The 14370-nt window shown below is 52.5% G+C and overlaps 1 protein-coding gene across 5 annotated transcripts in view; it reads right to left on the reverse strand.

Moving 5' to 3' along the window:
* The window catches only part of ADAD1 (adenosine deaminase domain containing 1), a 1111472-nt gene that overhangs the window by 1027127 nt on the left and 69975 nt on the right, over positions 1-14370 (reverse strand). Inside the window, exon 3 of one of the 5 annotated variants that reach the window (XM_078676823.1) lies at positions 9043-9133. The exons of the other annotated variants lie outside the window; for them this stretch is intronic. The gene's annotated coding sequence lies outside the window, so the exon portion shown is untranslated. The remainder of the gene's footprint in view (positions 1-9042; positions 9134-14370) is intronic. 5 annotated transcript variants of the gene reach the window in all.

Raw genomic sequence — 14370 nt, forward strand, 5'->3', positions numbered from 1 at the left:
CTCACATGCACTGCACTGCACTCACCTGCACTGCACTCACCTGCACTCCTCACCTGCACTGCACTGCACTCCACTCACCTGCACTGCACTCACCTGCACTGCACTGCACTGCACTCCACTCACCTGCACTGCACTGCACTCCACTCACCTGCACTCCACTCACCTGCACTGCACTCCACTCACCTGCACTCCACTCACCTGCACTCACCTGCACTACACTCACCTGCACTACACTCACCTGCACTACACTCACCTGCACTACACTCACCTGCACTGCACTGCACTCACCTGCACTGCACTCACCTGCACTCCACTCACCTGCACTGCACTGCACTCACCTGCACTGCACTCCACTGCACTCACCTGCACTGCACTCACCTGCACTACACTCACCTGCACTGCACTGCACTGCACTCACATGCACTGCACTGCACTCACCTGCACTGCACTCACCTGCACTCCTCACCTGCACTGCACTGCACTCCACTCACCTGCACTGCACTCACCTGCACTGCACTGCACTGCACTCCACTCACCTGCACTGCACTGCACTCCACTCACCTGCACTCCACTCACCTGCACTGCACTCCACTCACCTGCACTCCACTCCACTGCACTCACCTGCACTACACTCACCTGCACTACACTCACCTGCACTACACTCACCTGCACTACACTCACCTGCACTACACTCACCTGCACTGCACTGCACTCCACTCACCTGCACTGCACTCCACTCACCTGCACTGCACTGCACTGCACTCACCTGCACTCCACTCACCTGCACTGCACTGCACTCACCTGCACTCCACTCACCTGCACTGCACTGCACTCACCTGCACTCCACTCACCTGCACTGCACTGCACTCACCTGCACTCGCACTGCACTCCACTCACCTGCACTCCACTCACCTGCACTGCACTGCACTCACTTGCACTGCACTGCACTCCACTGCACTCACCTGCACTGCACTCACCTGCACTGCACTCACCTGCACTGCACTGCACTCACCTGCACTGCACTCCACTGCACTCACCTGCACTACTCACCTGCACTGCACTCCACTGCACTCACCTGCACTACACTCACCTGCACTGCACTGCACTCACCTGCACTCCACTCACCTGCACTGCACTCACCTGCACTGCACTGCACTCACCTGCACTCCACTCACCTGCACTGCACTCACCTGCACTGCACTGCACTGCACTCCACTCCACTCACCTGCACTGCACTGCACTGCACTCCACTCACCTGCACTCCACTCACCTGCACTGCACTCCACTCACCTGCACTGCACTCCACTCACCTGCACTGCACTCCACTCACCTGCACTGCACTCCACTCACCTGCACTGCACTGCACTCACCTGCACTGCACTCACCTGCACTGCACTGCACTGCACTCACCTGCACTGCACTGCACTGCACTCACCTGCACTCCACTCACCTGCACTGCACTGCACTGCACTCACCTGCACTGCACTGCACTCACCTGCACTCCACTCACCTGCACTGCACTGCACTGCACTCACCTGCACTGCACTCCACTCACCTGCACTGCACTCCACTCACCTGCACTGCACTGCACTGCACTCACCTGCACTCCACTCACCTGCACTGCACTGCACTGCACTCACCTGCACTCCACTCACCTGCACTGCACTCACCTGCACTGCACTGCACTGCACTCACCTGCACTGCACTGCACTGCACTCACCTGCACTCCACTCACCTGCACTGCACTGCACTGCACTCACCTGCACTGCACTGCACTCACCTGCACTCCACTCACCTGCACTGCACTGCACTGCACTCACCTGCACTCCACTCACCTGCACTCCACTCACCTGCACTGCACTGCACTGCACTCACCTGCACTCCACTCACCTGCACTGCACTCACCTGCACTGCACTGCACTGCACTCACCTGCACTGCACTGCACTGCACTCACCTGCACTCCACTCACCTGCACTGCACTGCACTGACCTGCACTGCACTGCACTCACCTGCACTCCACTCACCTGCACTGCACTGCACTGCACTCACCTGCACTGCACTCCACTCACCTGCACTGCACTCCACTCACCTGCACTGCACTCCACTCACCTGCACTGCACTGCACTGCACTCACCTGCACTCCACTCACCTGCACTGCACTGCACTCACTTGCACTGCACTCCACTCACCTGCACTCCACTCACCTGCACTGCACTGCACTCACTTGCACTGCACTCCACTCACCTGCACTGCACTCACCTGCACTGCACTCCACTCACCTGCACTCCACTCACCTGCACTGCACTGCACACACCTGCACTGCACTCACCTGCACTGCACTACACTCACCTGCACTGCACTCACCTGCACTGCACTACACTCACCTGCACTGCACTGACCTGCACTCACCTGCACTGCACTCACCTGCACTGCACTCACCTGCACTGCACTGCACTCACCTGCACTGCACTCCACTCACCTGCACTGCACTGCACTGCACTCACCTGCACTCCACTCACCTGCACTGCACTGCACTCACTTGCACTGCACTCCACTCACCTGCACTGCACTGCACTCACCTGCACTGCACTCACTTGCACTGCACTCCACTCACCTGCACTGCACTCACCTGCACTGCACTGCACTCACCTGCACTGCACTCACCTGCACTCCACTCACCTGCACTGCACTGCACTCACCTGCACTGCACTCACTTGCACTGCACTCCACTCACCTGCACTGCACTCACCTGCACTGCACTGCACTCACCTGCACTGCACTCCACTGCACTCACCTGCACTGCACTCACCTGCACTACACTCACCTGCACTGCACTGCACTGCACTCACATGCACTGCACTGCACTCACCTGCACTGCACTCACCTGCACTCCTCACCTGCACTGCACTGCACTCCACTCACCTGCACTGCACTCACCTGCACTGCACTGCACTGCACTCCACTCACCTGCACTGCACTGCACTCCACTCACCTGCACTCCACTCACCTGCACTGCACTCACCTGCACTGCACTCCACTCACCTGCACTGCACTCCACTCACCTGCACTCCACTCCACTCACCTGCACTCCACTCCACTGCACTCACCTGCACTACACTCACCTGCACTACACTCACCTGCACTACACTCACCTGCACTCCACTCACCTGCACTGCACTGCACTCCACTCACCTGCACTGCACTCCACTCACCTGCACTGCACTGCACTGCACTCACCTGCACTCCACTCACCTGCACTGCACTGCACTCACCTGCACTCCACTCACCTGCACTGCACTGCACTCACCTGCACTCCACTCACCTGCACTGCACTGCACTGCACTCACCTGCACTGCACTCGCACTGCACTCCACTCACCTGCACTCCACTCACCTGCACTGCACTGCACTCACTTGCACTGCACTGCACTCCACTGCACTCACCTGCACTGCACTCACCTGCACTGCACTCACCTGCACTGCACTGCACTCACCTGCACTGCACTCCACTGCACTCACCTGCACTACACTCACCTGCACTGCACTCCACTGCACTCACCTGCACTACACTCACCTGCACTGCACTGCACTGCACTCACCTGCACTGCACTCACCTGCACTGCACTGCACTGCACTCACCTGCACTGCACTGCACTGCACTCACCTGCACTCCACTCACCTGCACTGCACTGCACTGCACTCACCTGCACTGCACTGCACTCACCTGCACTCCACTCACCTGCACTGCACTGCACTCACCTGCACTCCACTCACCTGCACTGCACTGCACTGCACTCACCTGCACTCCACTCACCTGCACTGCACTCACCTGCACTGCACTGCACTCACCTGCACTGCACTCCACTGCACTCACCTGCACTACACTCACCTGCACTGCACTGCACTGCACTCACCTGCACTCCACTCACCTGCACTGCACTGCACTGCACTCACCTGCACTCCACTCACCTGCACTGCACTCACCTGCACTGCACTGCACTGCACTCACCTGCACTGCACTGCACTCACCTGCACTCCACTCACCTGCACTGCACTGCACTGCACTCACATGCACTGCACTGCACTGCACTCCACTCACCTGCACTGCACTGCACTGCACTCCACTCACCTGCACTGCACTGCACTCCACTCACCTGCACTCCACTCACCTGCACTGCACTCCACTCACCTGCACTGCACTCCACTCACCTGCACTCCACTCCACTCACCTGCACTCCACTCCACTGCACTCACCTGCACTACACTCACCTGCACTACACTCACCTGCACTACACTCACCTGCACTCCACTCACCTGCACTGCACTGCACTCCACTCACCTGCACTGCACTCCACTCACCTGCACTGCACTGCACTGCACTCACCTGCACTCCACTCACCTGCACTGCACTGCACTCACCTGCACTCCACTCACCTGCACTGCACTGCACTCACCTGCACTCCACTCACCTGCACTGCACTGCACTGCACTCACCTGCACTGCACTCGCACTGCACTCCACTCACCTGCACTCCACTCACCTGCACTGCACTGCACTCCACTGCACTCACCTGCACTACACTCACCTGCACTGCACTCCACTGCACTCACCTGCACTGCACTCACCTGCACTGCACTGCACTGCACTCACCTGCACTGCACTGCACTGCACTCACCTGCACTCCACTCACCTGCACTGCACTGCACTGCACTCACCTGCACTGCACTGCACTCACCTGCACTCCACTCACCTGCACTGCACTGCACTCACCTGCACTCCACTCACCTGCACTGCACTGCACTGCACTCACCTGCACTGCACTGCACTGCACTCAACTGCACTCACCTGCACTCCACTCACCTGCACTCCACTCACTCCACTCACCTGCACTCCACTCACCTGCACTCCACTCACCTGCACTCCACTCACCTGCACTCCACTCACCTGCACTCCACTCACCTGCACTGCACTCACCTGCACTGCACTCACCTGCACTGCACTCCACTCCACTCACCTGCACTGCACTCCACTCCACTCACCTGCACTCCACTCCACTCCACTCACCTGCACTCCACTCCACTCATCTGCACTCACTCATCTGCACTCACTACTCTGCACTCACTACTCTGCACTCACTACTCTGCACTCACTACTCTGCACTCACTACTCTGCACTCACTACTCTGCACTCACTACTCTGCACTCACTACTCTGCACTCACTACTCTGCACTCACTACTCTGCACTCACTACTCTGCACTCACTACTCTGCACTCACTACTCTGCACTCACTACTCTGCACTCACTACTCTGCACTCACTACTCTGCACTCACTACTCTGCACTCACTACTCTGCACTCTGCACTCACTACTCTGCACTCACTACTCTGCACTCACTACTCTGCACTCTGCACTCACTACTCTGCACTCACTACTCTGCACTCTGCACTCTGCACTCTGCACTCTGCACTCTGCACTCTGCACTCTGCACTCTGCACTCTGCACTCTGCACTCTGCACTCTGCACTCTGCACTCTGCACTCTGCACTCTGCACTCTGCACTCACTACTCTGCACTCACTACTCTGCACTCTGCTCTCTGCACTCTGCTCTCTGCACTCTGCTCTCTGCACTCACTACTCTGCACTCACTACTCTGCACTCACTACTCTGCACTCACTACTCTGCACTCACTACTCTGCACTCACTACTCTGCACTCACTACTCTGCACTCACTACTCTGCACTCACTACTCTGCACTCACTACTCTGCACTCACTACTCTGCACTCACTACTCTGCACTCACTTCTCTGCTCTCTGCTCTCTGCTCTCTGCTCTCTGCTCTCTGCTCTCTGCACTCACTACTCTGCACTCACTACTCTGCACTCACTACTCTGCACTCACTACTCTGCACTCACTACTCTGCACTCACTACTCTGCACTCACTACTCTGCACTCACTACTCTGCACTCACTACTCTGCACTCACTACTCTGCACTCACTACTCTGCACTCACTACTCTGCACTCACTACTCTGCACTCACTACTCTGCACTCACTACTCTGCACTCACTACTCTGCACTCACTACTCTGCACTCACTACTCTGCACTCACTACTCTGCACTCACTACTCTGCACTCACTACTCTGCACTCACTACTCTGCACACTCACTCTGCACTGTGCACACCACTGATATCATGGAATCTTCCACCACACTTTCTAAAACTCTATAGTCCGAAGCATAATAGGCACAGAACCAAAAGAAGGGTAGACATTGCTTTAAATAATCTTATTGTATTTATGAGAAGCAAAAGCGAGACTGTGAAATGTGCTGAATATCAGTTTGTTACGAATCAACAGAGTGGAGTTAGAGAACCAAGAAATAGTAATTTAGAATCCGGGTTAGAAGGAGAAGTAATCACAAGCTGAGGATCAACGGGCGCGAAGCAGCGTGGTGGGCGCGCAGGAGACGCAGCGTGAGCGTGCACATCAGCTGAAGATCGCCGGAGAAGACACCGAGCCTGCCTGCTGCCGTGACTGACCCGCTGCAGAGGGAAAGAGCCCGGTGAGTGGGGGTAGAGGGGGGCGGCGGAGTGGGCAGAGAGGGAGGGTGTGTGTGTGTGTGTGTGTGTGCGTGCGCGCGTGTGTCTGTCTGTCTGTGTCTGGTGTGTGCCTGCCTGCCTGCCTTTGTGTGTGCGCGTCCACAGACCCTGGTCGGCTCGTGCACCGCTCTGTACTCCCTTGCGAGCTTACTTGGTGACAATAGTTCTCGTTGCCGAGACCTAAAAAGGGGGGGGGGGACATGGTAGAAACACCCTGACCCCAAAGGCCTCACGGGGTTTGGGGTGGACCCACCAGGGCCAAAAAAAGTATCCCCAAACCATCAGTTTGCCAGAAGGCACATTTGTGGAGTGGTGGAGAAAAGGGGCGTGGCCTCCAAAGAGCTCTAAGTAAATGCGCTTTGTGGGTCTTACTGGAGATAACAGGAGGAGTAATGGGCCCCCAAGGATGTCCTTGTGGGCCAACTACCCCTCCTGTTACCTCACGTAAATCCCACACAGCGCTGAATAACAGGTGTTTATTGTTACTCAACTCAATGGTACTCATTTTACTGACCTCCGATGGATGAAAGGCTGAGTGGATCCGCCGGGATTTTAACCTGTGATCATGAGGTCGAACACAGGCCCCTGCAGTGGATTCATCAGTCCACTAAGTCACCAGACCACTCTGCAAACGCCATTACTACTTTTTTTTTTTAAAAAAGCATAGAAATTTACTGGGAAAAAAAACAAAGGTTTCAAGGACGTTATAATTAGGAATTAGCATTTAAAAAAACCTTAGAAATTCACTGGGAAAAAAACAAAGGCTACTGGAACGTTTAGTTAGGCTCAGATTTAACTTGTACAAAACCAGTGAACTTCAGCAGTTAAGGTTAGCCAACCATAACTGCCACCACCACAATACACTGCTTATGACCTCAAACATTACATCACTCATTACATGGTCAGTGACATCACTGACGACATCACTGACGCAATCACACACCTACGCACACATCCACACATATACCCAGCCACTCAGAGACCCACAAAATCAATCACTTACCAACTCACAGGCCCACACAACTACTCCAACAACCCACAGATCCACAAACCACTGAACCACTCACACCCCCATTCAACCAGTCACAACCCCCATACAGCCATTTGCCCCCACTCATACCTCCAGACACACAACCAGTCACAACCCCCATACAGATACTCGCACACCCACTATCACACACTTCCATCTGACACACCCACTTAGACCCCCACAACTACTGACACATCAACTAGCAGAACCCAGACTTGCAGACTCCACACACACCCACACACACACACACACACATACCCATACAGCCACACCCCCCATTAGCCACTGACAGACCCACTCACAGGCCCAAAAAGCCATTCACACTCAGAGCCACACAATCATATACCTACTCAGACTTAAACAACTATACATACACCCATACAGTAACATAGATAAAGCCCCTCACACACCCACTCACAGACCCACAAAACCACTCAGGCACACACTCATTCAGCCACTCATACACCCCCTCAGACACCCATACAATACATACCCAGCCACTCACAGATCCACAAAATCACATACCCCCTCACAGGCCCACACAACAACTCAGACATACACAGCCACTCGACCACTCACAAACCCACATAACCACTCACACACCCCTACAGCCACTCATGCCCACTGTAATAAATCTGTTGTTTTGAATGAGAGCCTTTGGTTGGGAATGAATCCGCCAGTGCCAAAAGATGTTGCTCTTGGGTTTTGAATGTGTGCTTTAGGTTGAGTGAGGATCCATGACGGATCTGTGGATCAGTGTAGGAGATTATAATAAAAGGAAAAAAAAGTAAGGATCTGAAACCAAACCAAACCAGTGTTGGGAGGGGGGGGGGGGTTGCTCTGAAAATAGCGCCTTTGTTTCTGTGATGCGTAGATGATAACTGTACAATAAACAGGATGCAGTCTTTCAAGTTGTTGAACACCCCAGTTCTTCAGTCAGTATAATGACTCAGTCTTTAAAATATATTCCATCCGTATCGAAGCCTAAGTTGTTGTGTTACATACATCTCATGTTGAAGTCTCAGAGGAATGCATGAACAGTTTTGACACGTTTCCTAGATTTTCCCATCTGTGGACAAAATATGGTGGACTACTGCCACGGTCTTTGGCAAATAATGGAGAATATCAAGGCAGTATAAGGAAAAAGTGTCATTAATTTACCAGAGGTATCGTTAATTAGGATTTCCAGCCCTAACCCAGTATTTGTGCCTATGTCATTACACCAGTGTGCACAATCATGAGGTCTGGATGTTGGCAATCTACAATGCTTTCAACCAAAGGCAGAGGAAATTCATGCCACTTTAACCGTCTCTAGCCAAACCAAGTAAAGTCTACATTAGGTAAACCCAAGTTCATGTCAATGCCCCTCTTAAGCCTAAAATACAAAAGTATGGCCCACAATCCACATACTCACACTTCTAGAGAAAAGCAGGAATAGCACACAGAAAAGGCTGCAGCAGGAGGAAGTTTTGAAGATGAAAGACAGTTAAAATGGAGGATAGCACCTAAAATATAACAAGCATTTGCAATGCAATAGGTCTCGCATTATTTAAGTTTGAGCTACTAGTACTGTAAATGGCAATGTTTTTATTTTTATTTATGCGCTATTTTAATTTTCTTTGCATAAAAAGGTACATATAAAATAGGTGTTGTAGAAAAGTCATTTATGCAGTATTTACATTTTCTTTGCATAAAAAAGTACATATACAATATTTCTTGTAGAAAAGTTAAACATTTTAATGATGTGCCTAAATAATTTTTATATGTACATTCTATTTGCAAACGGATGGGGTGGGGGGGGGGGGGGACTGAAAACTGAAGGAGGGCCTCGGGCCAGAACATCCTAACAATCATATTTTTTCATGTTTCAAATTATTTGTGGACACTTTTTCCAAAACAACATACTTGCAATTTAACAGCGAACAACAGGCTGACTCTATTTGGCCCCACCCCCTTTTGCGCCTATGACCCCTGTCCTCACGCCCTTCCCAGTGGAACTCCGGGCAATTTGTGGTATCCCTTAGTAAATCTTTAATTTCTAGCACACGAAAGGAGACCACAGTCACTTATGTGCCTGCGTCACCGTGGTGGATTCAAGAAGCTTCCCACGGCGTCCAGTTCTTACTGGAAAGCCGCTGTTATTGGCGAGCTCGCACTGATCCTAAACAAAGTGGTATTTTCTGTGTAACTGGTCCCCCCGGCCAGGGCAGACTGAAGTGGCTCTAACCAGATTTCTACTGCTCCTTGCTCAGTAATTGCTGCTTCTACATGCCGGCTGCAAACCTGAAAACACCTGGAGATCTTTTCCGTCCGTCTGAATTTCTTGAATTTAGCGGTTGTGTTTTTAATTTGCTACATTAAAATATTAATGAAGCACTCAACAAGAGGAACAATAAAAATACACCCTTTACATTTGTTTCACACCATACTATCCCACTGAGACACCCACACTGCCTTCAGCTACAACCCAGTTGTGCCCGGCTATATATACCTGGATGCAGCTCAATTCAAATTATGCACAAGAGTGATATGCTGCCTGGAAAAAAAAATACCTTCCTGGAAAAAGCACCGTTTCAGCAAGAGAGACAGAAAGAGACGGGGCAGCTGACAACGGCAGATGAGGAAAAGCGGACTTCAAAATGAAATTAATCATACCTGAATACACTGGCACCTGAAGAACCTCCGCAACAGAAGCAGGCTGCACGATCGGGCACCGACCAGTTCTTTGCTTGCCGCTCCTGAGATGCATGCTACACGAATCACGGGCAGCCCCCCTGGTCCCCCCACATTGGCAGGCCACAATCAGTGATGGATGCGTGCCACACAGAGACGGTACAGACCTGGCTGCCTTCAGCTCGAGGGGTGGGCGGGGTAATCATGTGCCTGCGGCCTGCGCAGAGGCAGGCCCATTAATCATCGGACCTCCAGGCTCCAGTTCGTGACTGCTGTGCGCGAAGCGCTCAGAGAGGTGTGTGATTGTGGGCTCGTCACCCAGTTCAGCAGTAGAATTGTCCTGCGACCAGGAAGTCAGGCAGGCCGGGGGCGGTACTGCGGGACACCTCTGTGACGTCATTCCCGGGCCGCGCTCTGATTGGCTGCTGGCCCGGGACCTGACGTGCAGGAAGAGGAGCCGGCAGCAGGAAGTGGCGTGAGCTTTGCGGCCCCGGGGCTCCCGTGACCAGGAAGGAGCCCTGGATACTGTTTCCCTTAAAGTCCCGGTCCCGAGATGGGGGACCGGGTGAAGACCCGCGGGGCGAAGCGGGCGCACTGAGGAGGCGGGGCTCCCATGCGGAGAGAGAGCCTGCAGCTGCGGAGGAAGGGAAGGAGCCTGGAGACCCGGGGAGCGCCCGCCAGACACCGGTGAGTGGAGCCGGGAGGAGAGGGGCTGGTGTGTGTGAAGGGGTCTCTGTGTATGCGTGTAGGTGCGGCGGCGGCGACGGGGGGGGGTGTGCCTGTGTATGCGTGTGTATGTGCGCATGCGTGAGTGCTGTGTATGCGTGTGCCTGTGATGTGCGCATGCGTGAATGTTGGTGCGCGTGCAAGCAGCTGAATCCAGCCGGGGAGAAGCGCGTGACAGTTTTTTGTCCGTCATTCCCCCGTGTCAGCTCGCTATAAGTCTCCAGCCTGGACGCATCCTTCGGATGCGATATCCAGGCGAGACCTAAAAAGGACATATTTGACTGGATAGTGGAGATGTGCAGGAACTAAAACTTAGGTCATAATTTTAAGGAAAAAATAACTCTGACTGGCTGTGAAAAATTAAAAAAGCTATGTTGTTTGGGATATGCTTGAAATTGCAAACAGTCAATAACACCTCTTACAAATTAATTTGAAGCTATAATGCTGCCTAGATAAATTCTACTGAACTTTTGAACTACTGCTAACCAGAGAGTATTGCAAACATTGCTACCGTGGAAACAGAGCTAATAATATACTGCAGTACACCCACAAAACAAACGAATAGGGCTTACTTAAAAGAAACTTGGAAAGGGTTCAAAAACAGTGTCTATTTAATAGTGGTATCACAAAAATAGAAGATCATTGCTATATTTCTATCTTCTGATTGCACTGAAAAAAGATTAAGTGATATTAACAGAAGACTTGGAGAACAGCAAAGATTGTACAGGTATGTGAATTAGGGTGTACATGTTAAACAAAATCTATATAAAACTGCATACAAGCTGAAACAAAATGTGTAACTTCTAGACAACAGTAAAAGACTACATTGAAGGGAAGCTAGATGAGAGCATTAAGTAAATCATAGTGACCAGCAAAGGGGAAAGAGAAATTGGTAAACTGAAAATAATTTTTTATTAAGCCACTATGAAAGTACAAATGGGTGCTTGGTTATATTATGCAATTTAATAGTATCTAATTTGAATCGACTCACAGAGTTAGGCAGGCACTTAAACAGCCTGTTACACTCCAACAAAAGCATTTTTATACCCTCAACTCTTATAACCAGACAGTGACCGACACTCAAACACACCAATAAAAGCATTCAGACGTAGCGTGGCCGAGATGGCGCTGTGATCAGACGCCTAGCACGGAGGCTCTGTATTCATCTTGAACCCCATTGGCAAACATACTTCATGATTTGGAGCCCCAACCTGCTTTTCTGCACCCCTGGCTCCCCCTAGGTGAGTCAAGGAATTGGTGGCGTGGTACATGCTACATTGAAGAGGAGCTCTGGCGTGGCTCCTGCAGCCTGCTTGTTTCAGGCGGCGTCAACGGCATCCATTGCGGGATGCAGCCGGAGTGGACGGCGCTAACCAAGATAATCCTTCCTACTGAGAAGAGGGCTGCAGAGAGACCGGACGGTGCCCTGCTTTTGCGCTCAGACCGAAGCTAGTGATTGTGTAAATCGTACACTATGTCGAGCATCCCTCTGCTGCAGGGGGGACGAGTGAAGGCACTGCGGAGGCCCATACTGAGCCCCATTCAGGATAGTCTGTGTGGTGCTGAGGGCTCTGGAAATACATAGTGGTCTCTGGTTCTTTGGACTTACAAGGTGATTGAAGCTTGATCTCCATCAATATGCACCTCACGCACTGTGGCTCTCTAGTTGCAGTTACAGCACTGTTGCCCTCATGACCACCAAACGCCCACTATGGCTGAGGGCCCGCTCCATTCCCCTGGCATGCTGTAAAAGGCCCATAAGATAGCTACAGGACACTGGTTTGCTAATTTCTGGGATAGCTGCAGGGAGCGGAGAGACCTGGCCTCCCTGCCCCAACTTTTTCGACTTGTGCCGTCTCCGTGGATGTGGTGGCGTATGATGACTTTGATGGCCTAGGCGCTAGGGCTGTAATACATGTGGACACCAGAATGGTGCAAGTCCCACCATCTTATTTACAGTGCGAGATGGACTGCTTGCGAGCTGCATCTGTGATGCTTGCGACTTTGTGGTGGATGATCACACCCCCTGTTCTTTGGTGGGCCCTTCTGAACGGAGCGCTGGATACACCCAGGTGGCATGGTGAGTCCTAAGGCCTGTAAACCCCCACCTTAGAAGTCAATTTTGGCCAGGTCGTCCGCTACCAGACTCTGGTGGGTGGGTGTGTTCCGCCAACTGAAGAGTACACCGTGAAAATATACAAGCATGTTTGATAAGGTCCTACAGGCCATATAGGACTCCAAAACTGCTATGGAGGCTCAACTAGGGGCCATACAAATTGAGAGAGGCCTCCTGCGCTCAGACCACGCCAAGCTGGTGGAGCATACTGATGAGACTACATCTGCACTAACATCAGTTAACCCTAATGTGGCAACTTTACGGGAACATGTACAAACGTTACGGCAAGGGCAGAGGACGCAGAGGGGTGCTCCAGGTGCAATAACATTCACTTCATGGGATTCCCAGAAGGCTCTGAAAGCCTGAACAGAGCTGTTCTTGTAAGAATAGCAGACAAGAACTGTGCTGGCTGCTAGGGTCCCAAAATGTGTTTCTACTGCAAGGGCACAAAGGATTCAGGGTCGCCCCAGGAGCACTCCCACACCCAATCATTGCGTGTCTTAACTCTCGGGACAGAGACCTCCTACTACAGACGTTTAGGGCGATGGGCTCCAGGACGTACATTGGTGCTACAATCACAGCTTTTCCGGACTACATTTGAGGGACAGAGGAAGCGCAACACCATTGGGAAGGTTAAGACAACTGTGCACCCAGGGCCTCTATGCTATGCTATTTACAGCCCACCTGCGAGTGATGGATTCTGCTTCACCCATTTCTTTTCCACCCCGAAAGAGGCCTAGAGATGGCTGTGCTCCAAGGGGCATCCATGAACAGCCGGATGCCGCAGGTGATAATTGACAGGGATGTTCAGATGGGAGGCCGAAACACCGCAGTCGCTTACGCAGACCACGCTCCCAACCCAAGGACGAACAGGTAGCACCGGAGAGGCGCGGGTGGTTGACGGCTGAGGTCTCCACACAAAATGCTAACAGGTATCAAACCCTGGCCACAGACACGGACTGACTCAGAGCTGTGGGTTCCTGGCTCTGTCGCCTTCCAAAAGGGCACTCTGATCACCCCGCAGGGTTCTCCCCACAGAGAGATGCAGATCTCCTGATGATTCCTCTGAGATGGCTACCCTCGAGTAGTACAGCTAGTCCTGGAACTAATAGTATGTTGGGAGTCTTGGTACGTTTGTTTTGTGCATTACTATAATGGGGCTCACTACTCCGATTCTTGTAATTGGGCCCAGATGGACTACTTTGCAACACGATAACCTATTTGCTC

The sequence above is a fragment of the Lissotriton helveticus genome, chromosome 2_1, assembly GCF_964261635.1.
Source record: "Lissotriton helveticus chromosome 2_1, aLisHel1.1, whole genome shotgun sequence".
Lineage (NCBI taxonomy): Eukaryota > Metazoa > Chordata > Amphibia > Caudata > Salamandridae > Lissotriton > Lissotriton helveticus.